We start from the raw sequence: 15075 nt of genomic DNA on the forward strand, positions 1-15075 counted from the left end.
CAATCTTAGATATTCGGATGATACCACCCTAATGGCAGAAAGCAAAGAGGAAATAAAGACCCTCTTGATGAGGGTGAAGGAGAGTGAAAAGAGCTGGCTTAAAACTAAATATTTAAAAAACCCAAAAACTAAGATCATGGCATCCAGCCGCATTACTTCATGGCAAATAGAGGGGAAAAGGTGGAAGTGGTGATAGGTTTCCTCTTCTTGGGCTCTAAAATCACTACAGATGGTGACTGCAGCCATGAAATCAGAAGGAAAGCTATGACAAACCTAGACAGTGTGTTTAAAAGTGGAGACATTACTCTGCCAACAAAGGTCCGTAAGTCAAGGCAATGGTCTTCCCAGTGGTCACATAGGGTTGTGAGAGCTGGACTGTAAAGAAGGCCGAGTGCAGAAGAATTGATGCTTTTGAACTGTGGTGCTGGACAAGACTCCTGAGAGTCCCTTGGACAGCAAGGAGATCAAACCAGTCAATCTTAAGGGAAACCAACCCTGAACACTCATTAGAAGGGCTGATGCTGAAGCTGAAATTCCCGTATTTTGATTATCTGATGTGAACAGCTGACTTACTGGAAAAGCCCCTGATGCTGGGAAAGATTGAGGGCAGAAGGAGAAGAGGGCATCAGAGGATAAGATGGCTGGATGGCATCACTGAGGCAATAGACACGACCTTGGGCAAACTTCAAGAGATGGTGAGGGACAGAGAGGCCTGGCATGCTGCAGTCCACGGGGTCACAAACTGTCAGATACGACTGGGAAACCGAACAACATTAAGTCTTGGGGTTTAGCACAAGTGACTCCATTTTGGGCTTGTAGTTTCTTTTGTTGAACATAATTTGGAGTGAACAGTTAATTCTAGGTTGACAATTATGTTCTTTCAGCACTCTGAAGATATTATTAAAAAATGTTTTCTAACCGGAGTTGTGCAATCTGCAGTCAAATTATCATTTATAGATAATTTTTTTTCTCTTAAGCTTGTTTTTAAATATTTTAATCTTTGTGTTCTAGAGTTTTATATAAAGTGTCTAGGTCCAGATTTCTTTATATCAAGCTTGCTATAAATCATGTTTTGGATATTTATGAATTTACAGCCTTCATCAGAATTGAAAAATTATTATCCATTAACTCATCAAATATTTATTTCTATTCTCATTAATTTATCTCCTAGAAATCCATAAATTAAGTTTATTATTTTATTTTCCTTGTCTCCCAATCACACTTTAATAATTTCCATCTCCTTGTTTTCCTGTATTACCTTCTGGGTAATTTATTTAGATACAACTTTCACTATGTTTTTTTTATCCATGTCTAAGCTGCTATTTAATGCATGGCTTTCTGAAGTTTTAAAATGTCAACAATTATATTTTTTATTTTCAAATATACTATTCATTTTTATTTCATAAATTCCCAGTCTCTTGTTTCTTGATCAGTTTTGTGATTTCATTTTAAACTTTCTTCTAGGATGTTATACAAAGTTATTTTATATTTTGATTTTATAATTCCAATATTTGAAGACCACAGAGGTCCAAATCTGTTGTTGTTTCTTTTTCTGGGTCATGATCATAGTAGCTTTTTTTCTCTTAGGTTTATTAATCTCTGATTGTCTGATCATATGTATGTATCTTTGGGGATCCTACAGGCCTAAATTGGGGATTTTTTGATGCTTCTACTACAAGCAAACAGGACCTACTGAAACCATTTACCTCAGATTGAGACTTGAACCCATACACTGTGAATTGAACCCAGCCAAAACCCTTGCTACCTGGTTTCAGGATCTAATGGAGTTCAGGTTCTTAATGTCTCATCACATAAAGAATTCAGAGAGAGACAAAGTGATAGGTAAAAAATGGGTTTATTCAAATTCAGAGTGTAGGCCATTGCAGAGGGTGAATCTGGTGACCCTGAAATGTGGTATAGCTATAAACTAATGAGTGGGAGGATTATTCTATTTTGAGGAAGGGATGGAGATTTCCAGGAATTGGAGCACCACCCACCCCTTGGTCTTTTGACAGTGCCTTGGAATTGTCATGGTGCCTCTGGTGTGTCATTTAGCTTGCTGATTGAGGATCAAGGTCTAGTTGAAGCTGACTTGTCTGCTGTCTTGGACCCAGTTGATTCTAACTGGTTTATGTTGTGTCCTTGGGCTATGTCATTCTTTCAAAAGTCGTGCCCTTCCCCTTTCCCTCCTATTACACTACCATCCTGGGATAGTACTTTAGCTTTTTTTTTTTTTTGTTATTTAAGAATCTCAGTTTCAAGAAGCATATTTGGAACTAGTCCAGGTTTGGTCTCTTATCAGCTGACATACTGATACATCATATATATGTGTGTGTGAAGGTGTGAAAGTATTGTTTGCTCAGTTGTGTTTGACTCTTTGCAACCCCATAGAGTATAGCCTGCCAGGCTCCTATATCCATGGAATTCTCCAGGCAAGAATACTGGATTGGGTTGCCATTCCCTTCTCCAGGGGATCTTCCAGACTTAGGGATCAAACCCAGGTCTCCTGCATTACAGGCAGATTCTTTATCATCTGAGGCACCAGGGAAGCCATATATGTGTGTTTGGCTTATATTTATGGCAAAAACCACAACAATATTGTAAAGTAATTAGCTTCCAACTAATAAAAATAAATGGAAAAATAAATAAATAAAGGTTGTGCCTTGCCCCCTTCCCTCCTGTTACAGTTTTAGATTACATTTTACTAGGGGTTACTTGAAGACTTTCTTTATTTATTGCAAGTCCTGTAATACATGAAAAAAAAATTGAGCCTCTTCCAGAATCTCTTTGCTTTGGAGTAACAGGTTTTTATAGTATCTACCTTCCTGTATTCACAGGGCTTCCCTGGTGGCTTGGTGGGTAAAGAATCCGCCTGCAATGCAAGAGACCTGGGTTTGATCCCTGGATTGGGAAGATCCCCTGGAGATGGAATTGGCAGCCCACTCCAGTATTCTTGCCTGGAGAATTCTATGGACAGAGGAGCCTGGTGGGCTACAGTTCATGAGGTTGCAAAGAGTCAGATACCACTGAATGACAAACACTTTTCCATATTGACAGAAGTCAAAGTCCTGAAAACTGCTTCATTTTTTTTTTTTTGAAAAATTATGTGCCTTTGGGGATAGTAACAGTAAGTAATGTAAAATATGCATCTGAACATTGATGATAGATAATCAACAGTAAAATCACAATAAACAAGGTAAAGTATGTATCTGAATAATTTTTTTTTTAGATATAAATTTGAAAAGAAAGCACAACACGGTATCCACCAGTAAAGGGGGAGTGAAACTAAAATGGGTGGGAGTTGAGGGCCTTAGAGGGAGTGTTGAATGACACTGAGGATCTGTAGACACTTTTACCCTGGAGATATTTACTGATTATAGCTGTAGGCTAAAGTATCTATAGATCCTCAGTGTCATTCAACACTCCCTCTAAGGAGTACAGAAGAACTGTACCAAAAAGATCTTCACGACCCAGATAATCACAATGGTCTGATCACTCACCTAGAGCCTGAACCTAGAGCACAGACATCCTGGAATGTGAAGTCAAGTGGGCCTTAGAAAGCATCACTACAAACAAAGCTAGTGGAGGTGATGGAATTCCAGTTGAGCTATTTCAAATCCTAAAAGATGATGCTGTGAAAGTGCTGCACTCAATATGCCAGCAAATTTGGAAAACTCAGCAGTGGCCCAAGGACCGGAAAAGGTCAGTTTTCATTCCAATCCCAAAGAAAGGCAATGCCAAAGAATGCTCAAACTACTGCACAATTGCACTCATCTCACACGCTAGTAAAGTAATGCTCAAATTTCTCCAAGCCAGGCTTCAGCAATACGTGAATCATGAACTTCTAGATGTTCAAGCTGGTTTTAGAAAAGGCAGAGGAATCAGAGATCAAATTGCCAATATCTGCTGGATCATCGAAAAAGCAAGAGAGTTCCAGAAAAACATCTATTTCTGCTTTATTGACTACGCCAAAGCCTTCGACTGTGTGGATCACAATAAACTGTGGAAAATTCTGAAAGAGATGGGAATACCAGACCATCTGACCTGTCTCTTGGGAAGCCTGTATGCAGGTCAGGAAGCAACAGTTAGAACTGGACATGGAACAACAGACTGGTTCCAAACAGGAAAAGGAGTACGTCAAGGTTGTATATTGTCACCCTGATTATTTAACTTATATGCAGAGTACATAACGAGAAACGCTGGGCTGGAAGAAGCACAAGCTGGAATCAAGATTGCCAGAAGAAATATCAATAACCTCAGATATGCAGATGACACCACCCTTATGGTAGACAATGAAGAGGAACTAAAAAGCCTCTTGATGAAAGTGAAAGAGGAGAGTGAAAAAGTTGGCTTAAAGCTTAACATTCAGAAAACTAAGATCATGGCATCTGGTCCCATCACCTCATGGGAAATAGATGGGGAGACAGTGGAAACAGTGTCAGACTTTATTTTTTTGGGCTCCAAAATCACTGCAGATGGTGACTGCAGCCATGAAATTAAAAGATGCTTACTCCTTGGAAGGAAAGTTATGACCAACCTGGATAGCATATTAAAAAGCAGAGACATACTTTGCCAACAAAGGTCCATCTGGTCAAGGCTATGGTTTTTCCAGTGGTCATGTATATGGATGTGAGAATTGGACTGTGAAGAAAGCTGAGTGCCAAAAAATTGATGCTTTTGAACTGTGGTGTTGGAGAAGACTCTTGAGAGTCCCTTGGACTGCAAGGAGATCCAACCAGTCCATCCTAAAGAAAATCAGTCCTGAATATTCACTGAAGGACTGATGCTGAAGCTGAAGCTCCAATACTTTGGCCACCTGATGTGAAGACCTGACTCCTTGGAAAAGACCCTGATGCTGAGGAAGACTGAAGGCAGGAGGAGAAAGTGATGACAGACAATGAGATAGTTGGATGGCATCACCAACTCAATGGACATAAGTTTGAGCAAGCTCTGGGAGTTGGTGATGGACAGGGAAACCTGGTGTGCTACAGTCCATGGGGTTGTAAAGTTTCAGACACGACTGACTGATTGAATTGAACTGAAGCATCTAGGGTTGGCCCTGGAACAGAAGGTCCTAGGGACCAGGTAAGGGACCTGTTCCCAGGCAGAGAACAGGTAAATCAGCAGAGATGTTGGTATATATGTAGGGCCAAAGGAGACAACCCTTCACAGATCACTGCCTTCTTGTGGCAAAGGGGCCTGCATAAGTCAATAAAGCTATGAGCCATGCCGTGCAGGGCCACTCAAGACAGATGGGTCATAGCAGAGAGTTCTGAGAAAACATGACCCACTGGAGGAAGGAATGGCAAACCACCCCAGAATACTTGCTGTGAGAACCTCATGAACTGTATAAAAGGCCAAAAAGATACGACACCCAAAGATGAGTCCCCCAGGTCTGAAGGTATTCCCAGTGGTCACACACGGTTGTGAGAGTTGGACCATAAAGAAGGCAGAACAACAAAGAATTGATGCCCTCGAACTGTGGTGCTGGAGAAGACTCCTGAAAGTCCTTTGGACAGCAAGGAGATCAAACCAGTCAATCTTAAGATTGACTGATATCCCTTAAGGGATATCAACCCTGAATAGTTGCTGGAAGGACTAATGCTAAAGCTGAAACTCCACTATTTTGGTCATTTGATGCCAACAGACAACTCATTGGAAAAGTCCCTGATGCTGAGAAAGATTGAGGGCAGAAGAAGAAGAGGGCATCAGAGGATGAGATGTTTGGATGGCATCACCAATGCAATGAACATGAACTTGGGCAAACTCCAGGAGATGGTGAAGGACAGGGAGGACTGGTGTGCTGCAGTTCATGGGATCATAAAGAGTTGTATATGACTGGGTGACTGAACAACAAAGGAGACAAACTGGATATTTCAGGAGTCAAATGGAGATATCTAGTCTCTACATCCCCTTAAGATATGTGCCAAATTTTAAAGTTGCTTGGTGTAGGAGACTGAACACCAGAAGCTGAAAACCTTTTAGTGCTTAGTCACTCAGTCATGTCTGACTCTTTGCGACTCCATGGACTGTAGTCTGCCAGGCTCCTCTGTCCATGGGGATTCTCCAGGCAAGAATACTGGAGTGGGTTGCCATGCCCTCCTCAAAACCTTTTAAGTCAGAACTTAATCTGTAGAAAACCTCAGAGAAAACAAACTCTTGTTTCTCATTAAAGCTCTAGAAGGTCTTCCCTAGGAAAGAATAAATCAGAGATAGGCTGAGTCTAAGCAAAACTGTAATCTATTTTCACTGTACCCTCCCTACTTTCAACACTCAGTCCCAGACTGAAATGAGATGATCAGCCACCTCCTCTATCAGAACAACAAATGAAAGGATGAATTCTCTATGATGCAAGATAACGTCATTAGAGCACAATATGGCCATGAGCCTTTATACACAATATCCAGCAACGATTTCTGGTCATGTGCAAACCAAAACCATAAGACAAGTGGACAAATCATAATTATAGTTAAAGACTTTGATACTCTCCCAAGGTATCTCCTTCTCAATTCAATAACTGTTTCTGTTCAGTGGCTAAGTCTTGTTCACCTCTTTGAGACCCCTTGGTGTCACTTTGCTATTATATGAAAGGAAAGTGAAAGCCACTCAGTCATTTCTGACTCTTTGTGACCCCATGGACTGTAGCCCGCCAGGTTCCTCTGTCCATGGAGTTTTCCAGGCAAGAATACTGAAGTGGCTTGCCACTCCCCTCTTGGGATCTTCCCAGCCCAGGGATCAAACCCAGGTCTCTTGCATTGCAGGCAGATTTTTTACCATTTTAGCCACCAGGGAAGCTTGCTACTATCTAATTTCATTAAGTAGATTCAATAATTAAGTAAACAGAAAAGCAAAAATAGAGCAGACTTCAGCAATACTATGAAACTATTTGACTCCATCCATCCCAACATCAGAATATACCTTCTTCTCAGAAGCACACTGAACATTTACTGAGACTAATCATATTCTGGGCCCTAAAACAAATCTCAATAAATTTAAAGGGATGAAATCGCACAACATGTTCTCGGGTTACTATAGAATTAAGTTGAAAATCAACAACAGAAAGGTCTACAGAAAAACTAATTTTTAGAAATCAAATAACATGCTTCTAAATAACCCATGGTCAAAGAAATCGAAACACAATTTAGAAAACACTTTGAACTTAATCAAAATGAAAATACAGTGTAATAATCTTTGTGGGAAAACCTCCACAACTATAAGATAATAAATTTCTGTTGTTTAAGTCACCTAGTCTTGTGGTATTTTGTTATGGCAAAACTAGCAAACTAATAACAAGCCCTAAATTGTAAATAACCCAAATATCCATGCCATGCCATGCTGCTCAGTCATTTCTGACTCCTTATGACCCCATGGACTGTAGCCTGCCCAGCTCCACTGTCCATAGATTTTTCCAGGCAAGAATACTGGAGTGGGTTGCCAATTCCTGCTCCAGGGGATCTTCCTGACCCAGGGATCAAACCCATATGCCTTGCATCTTCTACACTGGCAGGCAGATTCTTTACCACTGCACCACTTGGGAAGCTCCAACCTGAATGTTCATCAACAGATAAATGACTAAACAAATTTGGCAAATTTTGTCTTAATAAAGTGGTTAGGGTTAGCATCACCCCATGATAAATCACGTCAGTATCATGTGCACCTGACATGATGCCTTGAGAAGAACACCCCATCTCTGTGGACGTCCTCTCTAAGTCCCATAGTCCCCAGTCCCATAGTCCCTCATGAGAAAACATCAGGTGAACCCAAACCAACGGATATTCTACAAAATACCTGACAAGAACTCTTCAATTTCAAGGTCATGAAGAGCAAGTAAAGACTCAGTAACTGTCACAAACTAGAGACATAATGATTAATTGCACTGTGACATTTTTGATTGGACCCTGAACAGAAAAAGTACATTAGTGCAAAAACTGCTGAAATCTAAATCAAGTCTGTAGTTTAGTTAATACTATTACTTTAATGTTCATTTCTTAGCTTTGACAAATGTACCACGGTCATGCTAATATTAAACTTTGTAAACTGGGTGAAGGGTATTTTCTTTGCAACTTTTCTGTAAATCTAAAATTATTTCAAAACAAAAAGTTTAGATGTATGTAACTACATTTAACAGATAAGATTTAACTGTTTATTATTACTGAAAATCAAATATTCAGGAATAAATCTAATGGAAGATATGTGAAACTTTCACTGAAAAGTACACAGTATTATAGATAGCAATTTTTAAAGACTCAGACAAATAGGATATATCATGTTCATGGATTGGAAGATTCAATATTGTTAAAATATTAATGTCCTCAAATTAATCTACTGATTCAATGCAATCCTAATCAGAACCCCAGCAGAGCTTGTGTGTGTGTGTGTGTTTGTGTGTAAATCAACAACAGATTCTAAAATCCGGATAGACCACAAAGGGGCCAAGAATACCCAAGGTGATCCTGAAGAACAAAAAATGGTACCAGGCAACTTATACTATCAGACATCAAGACTATCACAAAGGTACAGCAATTAACACACTATACAAAGAGAGACAAATTGATTAGTGGAATGTAACTGAAAGACTAGAAACCAATCCATACATGTATGGTCACCTGATTTACAACAAAGATAATACTACAGTGGGGAAAAGAGAATATTTCAGTAAATAGTGTTTAGGCAATTGGGTAACAACATGGAAAAAACATATCTTGATCACTACTTCATTCTACACACAAAAATCAATTCCAAGCAGATTTCAGATCTACATGTGAAAGATGAAACAATAAAATTCTTAGAAGAGGACATCTTCTTCACCTTGAAGTAGGCAAAACTTTTAAAAACCCTACATGAAAGCACTAACCAAACAATTAAAAATTGATATATTAGACTACATTAAAATTAAGAGCTCAAAATAAAATACCATTATGAGAGTAAAAAAACAATGCACAGAATGGGGTAAAATAGTCAAAATACATACATTCTACAAAAGACTCATATTCAGAATATGTAAAGAACTATATGTGAAAAACAACTATATATATAAAAAAAAACAATATAAGTAAAGGAGTATATAAAGAAATACAAAGACAACCTAACAGAAAAACAGCAGAAGATGAATAGGTATATTACTCCAAAAACGGCAGAAATGGCCACTAAATACTATCTGAAAAACTGCTCAGTGTTGTTAGTTAAGCAACAGTGAAAAAGTGAAAAATGCCAGATGTTGGAGCATCCAAAACTCTTCTATACTAATGGTGAGACTGTGAATTAATGCAATTATTTTGGGGAAACTATTTGGCAATACCTACTAAGACTAAACATACTCTATAAACCAACAATTCCATTCATAAAGGTATATACCCAATAGAATTTCAGACAGATGTACACCAAAAGATATGTACCAGAATATTCACTGGAATGTGATTTGTAATAGTAAGATACTGGAAACTATCCAAATGCCCCAAACAGTAAACACATAAAATTTAATACATTCACACAATGAACAGTACTTACCAATGAGAAAGAATGGACCACAATCCATGTAGAAATATAGATGAAGCTCACAAGTACAATATTCAGAAAAAGACCTTTCATCCCCAAATACATACTGTATAATTACAACTTTTTAAATTTAAGAACAAGCAAAACTAGTCTATGCTGCTAGAAGTTGGGATAATCACTTTCTTTGCAAGAAGGGATATGCAGGGGCTGGGCCCAAGCTAGTGTTCAGTTTGTGAAATCAACACACTATGCACTTCTACTGATGGAGGAAACAATCCCAGAATTTCAATATTTTGAGAACAACACTTGTTCAGAGTATGTATTAATTGAAAGTTAGGAGAGTGGTTCAGCTCATTAGAATGACTCAGGGACCCAAGCTGACAGAGAGTTACTACCTAGAATGTTTCTGGTTGTCATCCCACAGAGAAAAAAGTGCCAGGAGGGTGTTGCATCAACACTCCAATGACTCAGTCTACAATCATATGTAACACTTCTGCCCACAATTAGTTCATTGACTAGGAGTCACACGGTCCCACTCAACCACAAGAGGACAGGACATGCAGTGCTACCGTGTCCAGAAGAGGAGAGAACCTGAAAAATGTGGTAAACATACTGGCCATGTTGTCAGCCAATATTCTTCTGGAACATAATTTTTTGTAGCTATATGGTACTAGCTACAGGCAGTCTCATTACATACACGACCAGTTCCCTTTGTTGAATATTAATTTGGTTCTATTTTTTTCTGCTAATATTGAATACATCAATTTTGCTCTTTTTGTCCACTGTCTTGCTTAAGAGTCTTCAGACGGGCTCAAATTTCTGCCCTTTTGAGCACCTTGTGAGGATAAGGTGTTTTGGTGGTACAGTTCAGTTCAGTCGCTCAGTCGTGTCCGACTTTTTGCATCCCCATGGATTTGGTGGTACAACACCTGCTAACTGGATACAGAAGATTTGTTTCACAATTCCTTTGTTTTGAAATTTATTTTGTTAAGTTTTGTTGCTGCTCTTTATTTTGGGTTTCCCTATTGGTGTTACTGATTTAGATGGTTTTAGCCAAGAGGTAGTCATACATTTCTTACATATACTTCCTAGAAAACTTTTAATGCCTTAAACTTTGAAAATGTTATACTGTCAAATGAAAACCAAATATTAATTACTATAATATTACATCAAATTTAAATGAATAGGTTCAAACAAAGCTAAGTTTATCCATTTTACTTAATATACCATAGTACATATTACTGCAATTTTGCAATTCTATTTTATATACCTTGGTATTTTGTTAAAATCAACAAATACAAAATTATTTGTTTGAAACTTTCAGGTATTTGACAGTAATGAATCCTAATAAGTTAGACAATTTAAGCTCTAAAAAAAACTTTGGAATACCTAATCCAACTTTCTTTTATAAATGCAGAAAACAAGGGCCAGAGAATTCAGTGACTGTTGAAGGTCATAAAGCAAATCAATTGCCAAAAGAGATATTCAACAAATTTCAAAGGTATAATCATGTCTCTGATCCTCAAATTTCTGAAAGGATTATAGATCAAAGAACTGACCAGTAGTTTTCCAGAATTAATAGTGTCAGACAATATGAAAGAGCATTCATGTAGCAACATCTTTTTCTGTTTGGAAGACCTAGAATGTATTGGCATCATTAACGCTGCTTCTAGGAGAATATCTGTCAAGAAGAATCTGACTGAGAGAATAAAAGCTTCAGAGAGATGTACAGAGTAATTTCTGAGAACAGTTGTAAGGGGGAAATTTTTTGTGCTAAAGTGACATCAACTGCAAGCAACTTGTGGAAATTGTTTTCTTTTTAAAAAAAAATGTGAGAAAAAGATTGAGATGTCATTCATCAATTTAGTGTACTTATTCTCTTTCTTCTGAATATGAAATGTCATCCATCCCATGAATAGATGAACTGTTCTTTGTTTTATGTTGCACCTACACTACTTTAAGTCTTCCATAGTGTGTGCCTTGGAATTTGTTACTTCTTTCAGTTGATCTGGGGAGACCTGTTATTGGACCAATAAGACAATGCTTGAGAAGAAATTATAGATCTGTGTTTCAGGCAAAATAATAAGAGTCATAGCATATGCAACCATAGAAGTCATTCAGCATAACACAGGTTTTAGTGATAAATGTAAGTGCTCAAACTTTTAAAAAGGCATTTCAGGGAGGAATCCTAAATAAAAGAATAGTGACAGAAATTATTTTTGAAAAAGAAAGGAAATTGGTTAGCAGAATTATTAGATATATTCTTATGCTTTTGTCATTTTTCAAAAATAACTGCTATTAGTCAGCCCAAGAACTTTAATGCTCTGATGACACAGAAATTCCATAAAATCATGCAAAAACTTCAAAGAGTTAGTGGATAAGTATTTGTTAAATGTCAATAGTACAATGTTTATTTTTATTTTTTTAATGTCAATAGTACAATGTTTAATTTATAGCAACTAGATAAAAGGGAAGCTTGACAACTGTCTTTTAATACATACAAAAAGCCAGGCTAGCATTTACCTTGATCTGTGATGTACCACAGTGGAAAAAATAAGAATGAAATGATTGAATCTCAAGTTTAAGTTGCCTCATCTACCTGTTTTGTGTGAATTTTGAGTAAGGTTGTTGTTGTTCAGTCACTAAGTCGTGTCCAACTCTTTGTGGCCAATGAATGCCAGGCTTCCCTGTCCCTCACCAGCTCCTGGAGTTTGCTCAAACTCATGTCCGTTGAGTTTGTGATGCCATCCAACCATCTCCTCCTGTCACCCCCTTCTCCTCTTGCCCTTGATCTTTCCCAGCATCAGAGTCTTTTCCAATGAGTTGGCTCTTCACATCAGTGGCCAAAGTATTGGAGTTTCAGCTTCAACATCAGTCCTTCCAATGAATATTCAGGGTTGATTTCCTTTAGGACTGACTGGTTTGATCTTGCTGTCCAAGGACTCTCCAGAGTCTTCTCCAGCACCACATTTTGAAAGCATCAATTCTTTGGTGTTTAGCTTTCTTTATGGTTCAGCTCTCACATCAGTGTTTTGTTCCCCCTGTTTCTAAATAAGATTAAAAAAACTACAGAGAACTATACTCAATATCTTGTAAAGACCTATAATGGAAAATAATTTTAAAAATAATACAAGTGTATATGTATAACTGAATCACCCTGCTGTACACCTGAATCATTGCAAGTCAACTATACTCAATAAAATATATATATTTTAAAAAAACTTGTAGAATTATTTTAAGTATTAAATGAAATAAGGCAGGTAAAGTGCTTAGCTCAGGACTTAGCTTAGAGTCCTCACTCAATAAATATTGAGGACCATTAATCTTCTATCATTATTATAATAATGTAGTTCCCTTCATTATCCCACAAATTCATGTAAGTTACTCTGATTTTTTTTTTCTTAATAGGTACTTAAGATCTCTGTATTGTCTTTTGTGGTAATAATTACTGTATTCCTACAAGGAACATAAGTAAGAGTCATCCACAATGAAAGTACTCTTTTTTTGGCCCCACCGTGCAGCATTTGGGATCTTAGTTTCCTGACCAGGAACAGAACCCATGTCCCCTGCAGTGGAAGCACAAAGTCTTAACCATTGGACTGCCAGGGAAGTCCCCTGCAGTGGAAGCACAGAGTCTTAACCACTAGACTGCCAGGAAAGTCTTGAAACTACTCTTTTTGATAATCTAGTTTTATATCATGTACATCAATCACATTATGGGGCTTCCCTGGTGGCTCAGCGGTAAAGAATCCACCTGCAATGCAGGAGACACAGGAGGTGTGGGTTTGGTCCCTGGGTTGGGAAGATCCCTGGAGAAGGAAACATCAATCCACTCTAGTATTCTTGCCTGGAAAATCCCATGGATAGAGGAGCCTGGCGGACTACAGCACATGGGGTTGCAAAGAGTGGGACACGACAGACATGTGTACATGCATCAATCATATCATATCACATATCATATCATATCACACTCCTATAGACCAGCATTGAAAGACCATTGTTTAAGGAGTGAGCAGATATAAATTTTATGCCCAGCTCTAGCTATCTGTTCTGCTTCCATCCTTGAAGTTGATCTAAATAAACCTCTAATGACTCTGGCATCTGCATCTTCAGACCCATGAAAATGACCTGGTCTGGGAGTTATTCGCATCACCTCTATTCACAGTTCATTGACCAAAACAAGTCACCCATTTGCTTGGGTAGCTGGTATATAGCAGGCTCTGAATAACCAATATTTCAAAAAATTAAATGAAAACAAAGTAGAATGGTTAAATGAAAACAAGTTAGAGTGGTTACTCAGAAATGAGTTGTTTTTGTTAGATGGGAAAGTTATCAGATATAAACTTTGAAATGTATATTTTGCTAAAGTTCAGCAAGGATATTTAAGTAGTGTTTTGTAATTTTACCAAGCTTTATATTTATTTAAACTTTTCTCTGAGAATTTCCTTTGGTTTCATTTAGCCTAATTCAGTTGTATTTTATACCTTTCTAAGCTTTAAAAATTGTAACAAATTTTCCATGGAAACAACCTTCATGTGCTAGTTATAAATAACTTCTTTCTGGTGATTATTTTTTCTTACAATTACCTAACAAAGACAATAGTGAACTGTTTCTTTTTTTTTTTCCTGAAGAGCAGATGGACATAATACTATGTATTTAGGTAACTATAGTTCAGTGTAGGATGTGATCCCAAGGGCTTAAGGGGGGGAAAAAAGGCTCATTCACTCCTTAAAAGAAGTAAAAAACAATGCTAAAGATATTTAAGGTTTATCCCTACATCCTCTTGAAACTGCTTATATCTTAGTCAATTATATTGTCATTTGGGAAAATACTTCAAAAACTTAAATTTCCATTTGACATGAGTGGCTTCATCACTCATGCCCACATTCTGAGAGCCAGAGCGGAGCAGCATTACCCGGTGTAGCAGGTAGTGTTTTAATGCCCCACTCATATGCCCTTGAACCTCATCATTTTGGTATACAGCTGCTCAAGACTTCCATTTACCAGCACCTGCATTTCTGTATCTGAGGGCGTTCTCTGGCTCCTGGAGCCTGCTTTGCCTGTGGACAGTGAAGCAGAAGTCTGGGAAATTAATCCTTCCCCTGAACTCTGAACAGCTCTCAACCAATGACTAAAGGACTTATGTATAAATACTCCAGCTCCCTCATCTCATCTTTCAGGTGGTTCATCTGATGCGCTGTCTTAGACTTCCCCAGAGAAGTCTACTGGGGAAGTCTACTGCCCACAGTAGGAATTTAAGAATGCATCCTTAATTGGTTCCTTATTCTTGTTTCACTTCCCCACTCCATATTGATGTTTCTTGGAATTATCTCTGAAATAGACTGTGTGCGAACTTAGTTGCTTCAGTCGTGTCTCTTTGCAACACAATGGAATGTAGCCCGCCAGGCTCCTCTGTCCATGGGATTCTTCAGGCAAGAATATGGGAGTGGGTTGTCATGCCCTCCTCCAGGGGATCTTCCCCGACCCAGGGATCGAATCTGCATCTTTTTTGTGTTGGCAGCCAGATTCTTTACCACTAGCACCATCTGGGAAGCCCCCTGAAATAGACTACTTGAATTT

The sequence above is a fragment of the Dama dama genome, chromosome 15 (genome assembly GCF_033118175.1).
Source record: "Dama dama isolate Ldn47 chromosome 15, ASM3311817v1, whole genome shotgun sequence".
In the NCBI taxonomy this organism is placed as follows: domain Eukaryota; kingdom Metazoa; phylum Chordata; class Mammalia; order Artiodactyla; family Cervidae; genus Dama; species Dama dama.